Source organism: Mus caroli, unplaced genomic scaffold (genome assembly GCF_978045245.1).
Source record: "Mus caroli unplaced genomic scaffold, Mus_caroli_1 scaffold_2, whole genome shotgun sequence".
Classification (NCBI taxonomy): Eukaryota; Metazoa; Chordata; class Mammalia; order Rodentia; family Muridae; genus Mus; species Mus caroli.
Window position 1 is genome coordinate 153810197 of NW_028227257.1, and position 13225 is coordinate 153823421.

Genomic DNA, 13225 nt, shown 5'->3' on the forward strand with positions numbered 1-13225 from the left:
CCACAGGGCCCCTGCACAGATTGACCTTCCTATTGCTCAGCCCTGTCTGTCTCATGATGAGAACCAGTACTGTCCATACCTCCAACACCAGGAAATTCTACTTGGTCTGCTGCTTGTATCCAAAGCCATCCACCTCTGTACCTCAGTGTGACTATAGGTCCCTCCAACCTAGTTGTGAGTCCTTCTCTACTTCCTTCTCTCCCTCTTTTTCCTCCTGCTTCTTTCTCAGAAACACAGTAGCCCAGCCTGAGCCTCTGGCCAGCAAGGCCGATTCTTCACTGAGCTCTGTTCTACAGAAGAAGCGGGACCTCAGTCCTGCACACAGGTGAGATCTCCAGATAGTCCCAACTTTGCTCTGGAAAGCGGATAGGCAGAATGTCCAGGGCTAAGGGGCTCATTGTTCTGCACAATCCAGGACAAGAGTCACAGGCTCTGAGTGGGGTGTGGCTTAGCTAGCCACAGCCTGGTTTTCAGTGAGCCCTTAGGGCCACCTGGGGCAGCGAGGGCCAGGTCGGTTCCTAAGAAGGATAGGGCTGCTGAGCAGAAGCCTGACTGCAGCAAGTAGTGTCCCTTTCCTGGATCCAGCCTGAGAGCAACAGTTGCGCTTGATGCTCAGAGGAGAAGCATGGTTCTTAGTAAACAGCAGAGTGACACACACACACACACACACACACACACACACACACACACACACGTTTATTTTTAACAGATTCAAAAAGCACTCCCGTTCTGCAGCTAGGAACAAGGCTGGAACGCTGGCAGAAGTGATTCAGCCAACTTCAGAAGTAACAATTACCCAGTCTTCGTAGTTACCAGGGGAGGGAAGCAGGCCTGCCTGCTTTGCTGGCTTTGAGAGACCAGCCTGTGATTGTCCCCATCTGACACACAAGGAGATAGAGCCACACAGAGGGGAAGATGGGTTCCCAGGGTCATGCAGCCATCTGTGGTAGGGCAGGGCAGGGTAGGGCATAGACAAGACAGCATTCAGGGACCCCAAAATGGGTTTTCTTAGCAACATAAGGGGTGGGAGTGTACCCTGACAGCCAAGATCAGGAAAATCCCACAGGAGTCATGAGGATGGGCTGACCAGAACTAAAATCTGGAAAAACCCCAGATGTTGAGGCAGAGCCAGCAGGGCCCATGGGCATCTATAGCTAGCCTTTCTATGTATGTATGTATGTATGTATGTATGTATGTATGTATGTATGTGTGTATGCCTGTATGCATGCATGCATGTATGTATGTTTCTATGCTTATATGCATGTATGTATGTGTATATATGTATGTGTATATGTATGTATGTGTATATATATATGTGTGTGTGTGTGTGTGTGTGTGAATAAAATTTTTGACACAGATCCTCACTATGTAGAGCAGGCTGGCCTTGAACTCACAGAGATCTGTCTGCTTGCCTCTGCTTCCTGTCTGTTGGGTTTAGAAGTTTGTGCCATCACACCCAGGCCTGGGTGCTGGGAATTTGAACTCAGGTCCTCGTGCTCATGAGCAAGCATTTTAACTGCCTGAGCCATCTCCCCAGCCCTTACGTTTCAGTGTTGCCTTTTGAAGTTTTATGTATTGTTGTTATCCTTGTTTGCCTTTCCTCTTATTAATCTTATAGTGGACTGACCTGACCCTGGAGAAGGAACAGTGGTCAGCTGTGCTGTCTGTGTTTCACCTCCTTGTAGTGTTCGGGAGGTCCAGGGCGTGGGGTGTTGTCCTTCCTTCTCTCCTGCTCTTGCCTGCACCCCCACCCTGGTGACTCTGCTAGGGTTTGACTATGTCAGCTGTCTTCCCAGGGTGGGCAGGGGGTGGCACCCAGGACATCACTGTCACCATGTCAGGAAATAGACTTGGTGTGCTGCTAAATGCTTGGCTTCGCTCCAAGCCTCATCGATGACGACTGACCTCATTTAGAACCAATTTCAGTGTTTTAATAAGCCCCTTGCCTTCCTGAATTTCTCTGATGCTGGAAGCCTTTGGAAGCTGTAATCCCCCATGGGCTCTGCCACATGAGGCCATCTGTGGCTACGTCCTGACCGTGGGCGGTGACAACCAGCAGTGTAGCTACTGGAGTGGGGGCATGGAAGCTGGCCTGGGCAGCTGATGCAGACTAGGCAGGGCAGATAGCTCCGCAGCAGGGCCACAGGACTCCCAGCCTGAAGCCGAGCTCCTACGGTCTTCCTTGGGACAGATCAATATCAACCTTGTGACAGGCAACATGTCTCCTTGAGGAGTTGTCTTCTGTCCCCTCAGCCTAAGCACAGTGGCTGTGATTGAAAAGGCGTGTTCTCCCAAGGACAAGGCCCAGGATGAAGCAGGTTGGATCCATGACGTATGTCTGTGCTTTGGGAAGGAAATCACTAGGAAAAGCGGCCATGAAAGGATCTGCAGGATGGACATCATTGGAGCCCACTCCAGGAGTGCTGAAACCCACAGAAGGATCCAGGGCCAGGAAGACAATATCTACAAGCAAGGCCATGTGTGGGGGGTGTCCAGCAATCCCATGTGAACCTGAGCGGGTCACCATGCATCAGCCTTGAAGTGTGAGTGACCCACACCCTTGATGTCTTCTTCAGGGGCCATCTCTTCTGAGTGTGCCGAGTAATGAGAAGGTGAAGGTGGAGGCAGCCTCTCCCCCACACCACATATCACATATCACACACATACATCCACATATGCCACACATATACCTCATATACCCCACACGCCATACATAACACACACACATCACATACACAATACACACACATCACACCCAGCACACATACACATCACACACATACATACACCATACACTACACACACATATCCCCCTACACCCACACATATATACATACCACACACAACACTAACAAATTGTTTTGCCTCTTTTTGAGGCCACACAGCACATAGAGGTCAACAGCTTAGTCATCTCAGCGATCACCAACTCTACAGCAGTCTTTCACCCACTGCCAACCCAAATCTGCCAGTCTAAAGAGGTGAAGCTTATCCCCCAAGGATATCCCTGCTGCAACTATACTGGCATGATTCCACAGGAGCTGGGTGACCAAGGCCAGAAGAGTACCAGAGAGGCATGTGACCACCCTCAAGGTGCTTCCTGGTTCCCAGGGTGTCATGGGATTGACATCATGTTCCAATGGCTGTATCCAATAGCAGGGATAGGTAAGGTCACAGGGGATAGGGATTGTAGGTGTGGTTTAGTAGAGTGTAGGCATATGGATATGTATGTTTGCATGTGTATGCGGGGGGTGGGGGACGATGCATATGCATGGGTATGTGGAAACCAGAGAACAATCTCAGATATTCTTTCTCAGGTGCCAGGAACCATTTGGTTGTTGTTGTTTTTGAGACAGGGTCTCTCACTGGCTTGGAGTCACTAAGTAGGCTAGGCTGACCGGCCAGTGATCCGCAGAGATCCACCTGCTTCTGCCTGAACCCCAGCATTAGGGGTATGTGCCACCATGCTACGTCACAGTGGGTTCTGGGGACTGAACCCATGTCTTCAAACTTATACAGGAAAGACTTTACCAGGCATGCCACTCTTCAGACCAGACTGAGGATCTTGAAGGGGGAGTCTTAGGTCATCCCAGTGAACTCAGAAGAGGAAGGGAAGCCCTGGAATAGGGTATGGGAGGCTCAGGGTCAGTGTGGATGTAGCAATGGAAGCAAGGTCTAGAAGAGACATCACTGACTCGATGCTTAAAGATGACCCAAGCCAGGTAATGTGATAACCTCTAGATGAGGAAGAGTTGGGCTCTCTTGGGGCCCAGGACAAGCTTGTTCTCAGAACTGCATGTTTGAGGGTGCACTGCAGTGACCATCAAGGTCACATGTACTCCAACCTGGCCCCATTTCCTCAGACTTTGTTCCTCTTCCAACTCAGTCAGCATGATCAGCACTAAGCACCTTCAGGTCAGGCTAGAAACAGACACTGGGTAAGGACTGATACATTAGATGGTTATGTGAAAGACAACCCCAGGGTATGTAGAGAGAGAGGCCAAGAGATGAGTAAACAGTATGGTTGTGAGCAGTTTCCCAAGGGCAACTTGACAAGACGAGTGCACCCCAAAACTATCACACAGATAACAAAGAACCAGTTTACACCCTCCCCAGTGAAAGAAGGCACAGGCATCGATGTCCAGGTGCTTGTCTACAGGAAGCCTGGGGAGTGAGGAACTGTGGGTACCACGGATGACCCTGGAGAGGACCCATGAGAGGGAAGTGAGTGGGGGTGTCCTGGGCACTTGCTCCTCAGCACACAGAAGGAACCTGCTCAGGACTGCTGTCACAGTTATAACCTCCTATGCTCTTTGTTAGGTCTGCAGCCCTGGATCTTCCCTAGATGACAAAGTGTGTGTTGTGTGTTGACCCTGGCTCTCCTTGTTGGTCAAAGCCACATGAAAATGGTAACTTGCTGTCTATGGCAGAGCAGAGCATCGTTTACTGGGTAGGGTGAGTTGTTTCTGCATCCAGAGGAGGAGGAGTGGGAGGGAGAGGAAAATGAGGAGGAGGAAGAAAGAGGACCTTATTGGTTTCAGCTGCACCTCAAAGGACTAATGAGGTCCTTTACTGGGGCCCCAGGAAGAGTGAATGGTAGCTACAGCCCGAGCTGCAGGCCAGTAATAGTCCCTCAGATCCCTGCCCAGATCGATTTTGTCCCAAGTATCAGGGCTGCCATATCCCATATGACACCAATGGGTAGCTGCTGTTAGCTGCTGCCTGGCACTGTTGACACAACCTGGTGCCACCCAGTCCCAGGACCCCCAACTCACCGAATTTTGCTTAAGGTGATACAAGAAGATTCAGGTCCCAAGGTCTGAGAAGTCACCAGCCCTAACCTCTCCCCTCACCAGCTGGGCCACATCTGATTGGGGAAACCTGAGCTGAGGCAAACAGAAGCTCCCAGCAGGGTGTAGCCTCCAGCTTCCTCTTGGCCACCCAAACTGACCCTTGACCCTTGACAATGAAGTAAGTGTTGCTGAAGGTACATGTGACAGGCAGAAGGAGGCAGGATCCAGCGCTGTGGCCTCCCTGCTTAGGCCTCCCTCTCTTGCAGGGCATTGATGGTGCTGATGTGACAGGTGTGGGTGGGGGTGGCAATGGAACCCATGTGACAGGTGCACCAGGGGAGGGGGCTCATGAGTTGTCATGGGCAGAGGCTGAGATGTGCCTGCACTGAGGACCCCATCAAGCTGGCAGTCTCTCCTGTTACAAAGCTGCAAATGCTCCTGACATCACAAAACAAAGGTCAAGAACATCATTCTAGGAGCGACTGCCATTAACGCCATGAAACACACACTTCAGGACAATCCACCTTGCAGAAGGGCCTTCTTCTGTATCCATGGATCTTTCTTCACCACCCTGATACCCCATCCTTGTTAAACACCACCTTTTGTTTCTCCTCCCGAGGTCTGGCAGTGCATCTTCCCCTCACCCCTATTCTACTCTCCATCTCTATGACCTCCACCTCTGTAGGGACTTCACACAAGTGGAATAAAACAGCACATGTATGTTCTGTGTTGGGCTATTTCCCACATCATGGTGCTCTCAGCATTCATCCATATTGCAACAGGTGTCAGAATGCCATCCCTGCTTAAGACTAAATAATATTCTACTGTGTAGGTGAACAGCACATTGTTTATCCGTCATCCGTGGATGGACACTTGTGTGGGTGAGTGTGTGCCCAGGCACTTGTGGAGGTGGACACCAGAAGTTCACATCCAGTGTCTTGACTCAACATTCTTCTACCTCATTGTTTAGACAAATTTCCTCACTGACTCTAAACTCAACAGTAGGCTAGACTTGCTGACCAGTGAGCCCAGGGGACCTTCCTGTCTCCACCTCCCCAGCACCAGGATTACTGGTGTCCCACCATACCTGGCTTTGGTGCTGGGGATCAAGCTCAGCTTCTCTTGCTTGCTTGCATGGTATCCTAGTTTCATTTCTGCTGCTGTGACCAAATGTCCTGACAAAAAGCAGCTTAAGGGAGAAAGTGTTTCTTTCAGCTCACAATTCCACCTTCCTCACTGAGGGTGTGGGGTCCTCACGGCAGCAAGGAGCTTGAGGCAGCTGGTCACATGACTCCACACTCACGAGCGAAGAGAGACGCATGTGTACACGCTCTGCTCAGATTCATTTCTCCACTCTTGTGCCATGCAGGGCCCAACCCAGGGGGCGCTGTTACTCTCTTTCCCGGTCAGTCTTTGTAGTGGTCTGAATGAAAATGGTCCCCATAGGCTCATATATTTGAATAGTTGATGGCACTATTTGGGAAGGGTGAGGAGGTGTGGTCTCACTGGAGATGTGTCTCACTAGGGACCAGCTTCAAAATCCTACACCACTCCCAGCTAGTTCTCTCTCTCTCTCTCTCTCTCTCTCTCTCTCTCTCTCTCTCTCTCTCTCTCTCTCTCTCTCTCTCTCTCCTTCTTCCTCCCCCTACCTCTTCCTGCTTCATGGTTGCTTCAAGGTGTAAGCTCTCAGCTACTGCTCCAGCACCATGCCTGCCTGCCTGCTGCCGTGCTCCCCACCACGATGAACATGGACTTACTCTCTGGAACTGTGAACCCCAAGCAAACTTTCTTCTGTAAGCTGTCTTGGTTATGGTGTCTTCATATCAACAGAGAGTAACTCAGACAGTTTTCCCATGTCAGTTAAGGAAATCAGGACAACCCCCTACAGACATGTCACAGGCCAGCTGATCTCGACAATCTCTCACTCTTTCCAGGTGATTTTAGGTTGTATCAAATTGACAAACCACACGTGACAAGCCTTTACCAATTGAGCCATTCCCTGCCTGGTTCCACTTTTTGACTGTTGGGTTCATAGTGAGAAATGATATTGCAGATCAAGGAGGTGATTTTTTTATTTAAAATTAAGGGGTAGGTTAGTTACCCTTCTGTGGCTGTGATAAGACCACGAGTGAGTTTTAAAATGAAGAGTATATTTTGGCTTATGGTTCCAGAAGGATAAGAGTCCATCACAATGGATGTGGCAGGAGACAGCAGGTACAGTGGCTTGAATGAAATGGCTCTTATAGGCACATGTGTTTGTAGGCCTGGTCCCCACTTGGTGGAATTGTTTAGGAAAGATCCAGAGGCATGGCCTTTCTGGAGGAAGTGTCCCACTGAGGGTGGGCTTTGAAGTTTCAAAAGCCCATGTCAGGTCCAGTCTCCCCCCTCCTCTGCCTGCAACTTTCTAGCCAGATATGGACTCTCAGTTACTTCTCCAGCATCACATTTGTCTGCATGCACCTTGGTCCCTGCCATGACGATAATGGACTGAATCTCTGAAATTGTAAGCAAGGCCCCAGTTAAATGCTTTCTCTTATCAATTGTCTTGGTCACAGTGTCTCCTTGTGGCAGTAGAACAGTAACTAAGACGTCAGGCATGGCAGCAGGGACAGGAAGCCAGAGTCAGAGAGAACCAGGAAGAAGGAGTATGAGGACTTAAACTCTCAAGCTTCCCCCAGTGACATATTTCCGCCAGTAAGCCCACACCAACTAAGCCTCCCCAAACAGTGCCACCAACTGGGGCCTCATTCAAATCGCTACAGGACAAGCTCCAGGGACCATCACTGTTTACTGCTGACTTTTCCATGTCCACTTTGGACAGATAGAGCATCAGCGTATGCAAGCTGCATCTCAGCTCCCAAATGAGGACAGCACCGAGGTTCACAAGGCCATTGTCAAGGAGAACATTTAGTCTCTGACTCTGCTGGCACCAGCCTGAAGATCCAGCTGTCCCCACGGAGCGTGCTGCCTTCCTAAAGGTAAGTAGATTTAAGCCTCATAGATGGGCCACATTGGCTTCTGGCTTGGACTGCTTCCCTCCAGCGATAATCGGACACATCATTTCCATAAATACAAATTCAATAAGGCCCTCCGAGGCTCACCATCTGCTTGTCAAAGATGAAGCTTTAGAAAACAACAGGTCTATGAGCCCAGGGGCCTCTGACATTCATACAGCAGGAGTGGCCTTGATCTGCACGTCCTGATCCAATTTCCCCACTGCTGATCAAGTTAAGAGAGACTCAGCCTAAGGCACCAGGAAAAGGGCAGCTTAAATGACCAGGGTGGAGGAGCTGCACAGAGGTGGAGAGGAGACGTGTAAGCCTGGGTGCTGCTGATGATATGTTTCTGGGTAATGGCCTGTCGGTGTCTGGAGGGATGGAATAACTAAGGACAGTCACTGCTGAGTGTTGATGCCAAAGGCCTGTTCTATTGGGACAAGAATCTTTAAATTACAGCTTTTAGCACTAGTAATGGCTGAGGCCATCATATGCTCACTGCTAAGAATTCCTGGTTCTTTGCAGGGCTTGAGGAGGGGGTACCTCACAGAACTTCCAATATCTATATCCTTGTCCATGCAATTGCCCCCCTGACTGGAAACATATTTTTGTTCTCCAGAACTCTCCTTGAGAATGGAAGGGAGTACCGAAAGTGGACAGAGGTGTCTACTTTCTTGAAAGGCAATGGGGAAACAGAATGTGGTGGTTTGAATGAAAATAGCCCCCATAGGCTCATAGGGAGTGGCACAATGAGTAGGTATGACCTTGTTGAAGGAAGTGGATCACCGGGAGTTGGCTCTGAGGTTTCAAATGCTCAAGCCTGGCTCAGTGTCTCTCTTTGCCTGCTGCCTGTGGATTCAGTTGTAGAACGCTCAGCTCCTTCTCCAGATACCAGGTGGCTTTGTACCTGGCTGGTCATGGGCCAGCTTAAGGGTATAAGCCTTATGTCTTATTTCTGGTTGTCTTAATTGGTTTCTGGTGGCTGAGCACATTCAATTGTTTTCCTCGGTGCATAGGTGTAACCCGAATAAGCAATGGAGGATCCAGAGGACCCACTAGTGTGCCACTGTGGAGGGAGCCTATCTCTACTGTTACATTAAGGATATAGCACAGGGGTAGAACACTTGACTTGCCTGTGGGAGGTGCTGGCTTCAGCAACCAAGACTACACAAAGTCTTCAGCAGATTAGATTCCAGTAAGATTCACGAAGCAAGAGGGAGGCGGACACCAGAGGAAAGAGTATGCTGGAAGGTGTGGGACTTGATACAGAGTCATGGAAACCAATCATGGGGTGAACAGTGGCCAAGGAGTGGGGAAGAAAGTGGCCATGGAGAGTAGTGGACAGTGCCCATGGGGTGGAGTGGACAGTGCCCATGGGGTGGGGTGGACAACCGTGGTCTTGGAGTGGATGGAAAGAGTGGTACAAAGTAGCTGTGTGAGTTTTGTGGTCAGAGCCACTCAGCTTTTGCTTTGGCCCAGCATCTTAGCTACTTGCTTGTTCCTGGCTATTATTTGCATCCCTTGACCCCTGCCTGTTATTTGCATCCCTTGACCCCAGGCTAAGACCCAGGGAGGCCACCATGGCATAGCAGTGACCAGGCAGCTGCTGACCTCAAGAAAGGAGAGAGAGCAACTCTTCTCCATCTAAGCTAGAGACACGAACAGCGGCCCCTGTGCACATGCTTGGGGAGCCCCGAGTGGACACAAGTACCTAGGGTCAAGTTTAATTTATAGGTCAAATACAGGAAGAGACTGATAACTCAGAACAATGACTCACCATATTCTTAAAGGCATTGCAGCTTATGTTTAATTCTAGAATCTTCCTTTAAATATTGTTTTGACCAGGTTGACCTCTGGTAGCTAAAAAAAAACCCATAAAGTAAAATCTCAGATAAGGGGTTATACCTCTCTAAGTTCCAGTAGAAGTGCAAAAAAAAAACAGGTACCACAGTGGCAGACAGAGAAACAGTGAAACTCAACCGTGGAGCTGGGCGCACTGCCCGCATGACCAAATGTGTGAGCCTGGAACCACTAAGAAAGAGGCAGAAATGCCGATGCCTGAGGAAGCAGCGTTGATCAAATCAACAGAAGGAGACTCTAAAATAAGTATAATTACTATCCTTGAAGAGATATGTGGTTATTGTATTCATGAGGCAAGAATGGGCTTTTATATAAAAGAACTAATTAGAGATCGTGGAGATTTAAAATAGACGGTCTGAAAAGCAGAGAGAGACATCTGAGGAGCAAATTAGTGAGCTGGAAGATCAGGCAGGTGCCACCCGAGGAATTCAGTGCAAAGGGCAGAAGGGGAAAGGTGGGGGGCTTGGACCAGCTCCAGAGGCCCTCATGCGGGTGGCAGCCATGCCTAAAGAAAGAGTGGCAAGGCAAAGAATGGAGAAAATGGCCAACTGTTCCAAGCCACAGGACAACCCTGTCTTCACACTCATTGCTGGGAAGAGCACAGAAAACAGGCCTGCACCACAGTAGCCCATGCTCCGATAATAATAAGACTAGGAGTCTGATACCCAGAAAGAGAAAGCCCAAAAGAGGCTAAATGGGAGAAAGAGGAGAGGGCTGGGGAGTGGAATATTGGCAAAGTGCTTGCCAAGCTAGCATAGATCCCGAGTCTGAGCCCCAGCACCACATAAACAAACAAACAAACAGCGGGTACTATGGCGATTACCAACTTAACACTAGGAGGCAATACAGTAGGTCCTTTGGGCTCCCTGGCCAGCCGGCTTCATCAAACTGACTAGCTCCAGGCTCAGGGAGAGGTCTTTCTCAAAACTGAGGTGAAGTTTAGAGATGGAGAGGCATGCTTGCTGCACTTCCCCGGACCCACAGTTCCCAGCGCTTCTGTCAGCTGGCTCATAGCTCCAGGGAATTAGATGCCTCTGGCTGCCGTATATGTGCATACCTACATGCAGACATGTGCACCTACACATAATGAAAAGAAATTACTAAATACTTATAATAAATGTTTATAATTAAAATATATTTTAGTTAATAATTAATTAAAATTAATCTTTAAGAAGTAAAACTTTAAGAAAAAAAAAACAAAGTGCAGAGTGACTGAAGAGCTCCAACATTGACTTCTGGCCTCCTCCTCCTCCTCCTCCTCACTCCTATAAATATGTACTTTACACACTGATTAAACAAATACCTAGAGTTTGGATACAAGAGGAGATGCCCTGGTAGGGGAGAGACCCATACCAGCTTCTTCCTAACAACTCTGAAACCCAGCATTCTAGTTTTGGAAATACCAGACTCAGTTAATTTACAATGCCCTCCTTTCTGATGAAACAAAAGGTCTAACACAAAAGAGACAAAGCCAAGGACGGAGAGAATGAGGGTAGGGGAGATTATAAAATCCCAGGGGGATAGAGCTCCAAGCCTAAGCAGTCTTGCAGTGGTTGGTGCAGTCTGTTGCTTTCTTTGTTTTCTGAAAGACTTTAATCGTAAGAAACACACAGTGGACGGTGTCACAGATGCTCTTTTGCTCACCGTCTTCCAGTTGATGCTTATGTCTCTAATGATGTATCTGTGTCACAGAGTCAGGCAAACCTCATTTCGACTTCTGATATGCAATTGCTTTTCAAAGTCCCATATTACTAGGTTATGGAAATTGGCATAAAGCCCTAGTTGCATTTTAAATGTTATGAATCTGTTTATTTTTGTATTTATGTATGTGAGGGTGGTGACTGCCATGGTCTGTGTATCACAGTTGGAGAACGATTTGCAGGACTTAATTTTCTCCTTTCATCATGTGAGTCCTGGGGACTCAGGACATCAGGCCTCGTGGCAAGTGCCTTTAATGGCTGAACCATCTTAACAGTGCAAAGCATTAATCTTTTAAAAGTGTTTATCTTGTGTCTGTTATCCTGCTAAACTTATAATTTATCCCAGTAAATCTTCCATACGTTCATTCAAATTTATCAAGTGGAATTTTCCACACTTCAGAGAGGGGCCTCTTCTGGGTCGATATTTGTGACTTTTGTCTCTGCCTCTGTCTTTTCAGATCTGTCATACTCCTGTCTCCGGGAAGCTGTGGGGTAAGGATGCACAACTCAGCTTGTTTTCATGTTTACTTCCGGCTGGATAGCATTTCACAGCTACCGGTTTGCGCCACCAGAAAGTGTCAACCTTGAAGAACTGCTTCCTCAGCGTCCTTGAGGAGCAAATGAAGGAGTCTGGCTCTCAAGCAGCCTGAGTTCAAGACCCCTTCAACCTTCCTACGACCCTTGAGAATGAGTGTGAAGACTACTGTGGAGTCTTAACCACAGATGACGAAAAGGCACCTAGATGAATATAATGGCTGCTCTCTGTTCAGGGCTGGCACCGGCATGCCGGTTAACAGCCACTAGAGTGACCCCAAGAAAAGTCTTGAACACATCCACACCCCTGAAATGTATGTATTTTGTAATCAGGGGTGTATTGTGGCTTTCTTAGCTCCATTTTCTTCCTTTTCTGGCAGTAAATGTAACAATGCCTTATCTTAAAAAAGACCTTGATTCAATATACATCAAGATACCTTTAGCCTATTGGCTGTTCTGTGCCAGACCTACAAGAAGAATCTATATGCTATTAACCCATTTAATAGACAAAGGAGCTGTGACACAGAAAAGTTAATTAACTTGTGCAAGATCACACAGTGAGGGAGACAGACAGAGCCCAGGCTAGTTCCTTTGAGCCTCTGACCCTTGGCTCCCCCTTGGCAGTTTCTTCCACCTAATCCAGAATTGAACCTAATCGTAATTAAAGTGCCAGAGGACTAAACCTCACAGGTTTATTTGTAAGAAGTCATTCAGCTGAGATCTAAGGAGAAATTGGAGTGTGTGCCTTCTACATGACACTGCCCTGCAGAGTGGAGATAACACATGCCACCCAGGAAGTAGAGAGCAGAGGGTCCAGGAAGCAGCCCCCTGCTGCTGCAGTAAAGGATGCAGCCAGCTCCTGTGCATGCAGGGCAAAGGAGAAAGGTTAAACTTCTGCTTTGCGTGCAGCTCTCAAGATCTTCGATGAGCTGAAAGCTATCAGGCCAGCAAGACGACTCAGCAGCTATGGGCTGCCAAGCTTGCTGGCCTGAGTTTCACCCTAGAACCCACACAGTGGAAGGGAAGAATCAATGTCCACGAGCTGTCCTCTGATCTCCACACATGACCCAGATATGTACACAAGAGAAATAAATAAATAAATAAATAAATAAATAAATGTGATTTAAAAATTTTAAGGAAAGATAGATATAAAGATTCCACAAAGGTTGCCAGACATTCAGTCATAGCTGTCCTGGGCAGATGAGGAGGAAGAAGCAGTAAAGAACTCTTCTATCCCTAACAGGAAGGCTTCACGATCAGAATATATCTGGGGTCAATATGGAGATAAGACACGAAGTGGAGACCCTGGGCAGAAAATGTGTGAGAAGTATTCCTAGTGTCACTA

General features: G+C 48.3%; 1 long non-coding RNA gene across 2 annotated transcripts in view; it reads left to right on the forward strand.

Annotated features, from left to right (window-relative positions):
• Positions 1 to 12279, forward strand: part of LOC147005958 (uncharacterized) — a 30891-nt gene extending 18612 nt beyond the window's left edge. For both annotated transcript variants that reach the window (XR_015045394.1, XR_015045395.1), the window contains 2 exons: positions 7612 to 7768; positions 11805 to 12279. This is a non-coding gene — a long non-coding RNA (uncharacterized LOC147005958). The remainder of the gene's footprint in view (positions 1 to 7611; positions 7769 to 11804) is intronic.
• The last annotated feature ends 946 nt before the right edge of the window (positions 12280 to 13225 follow it).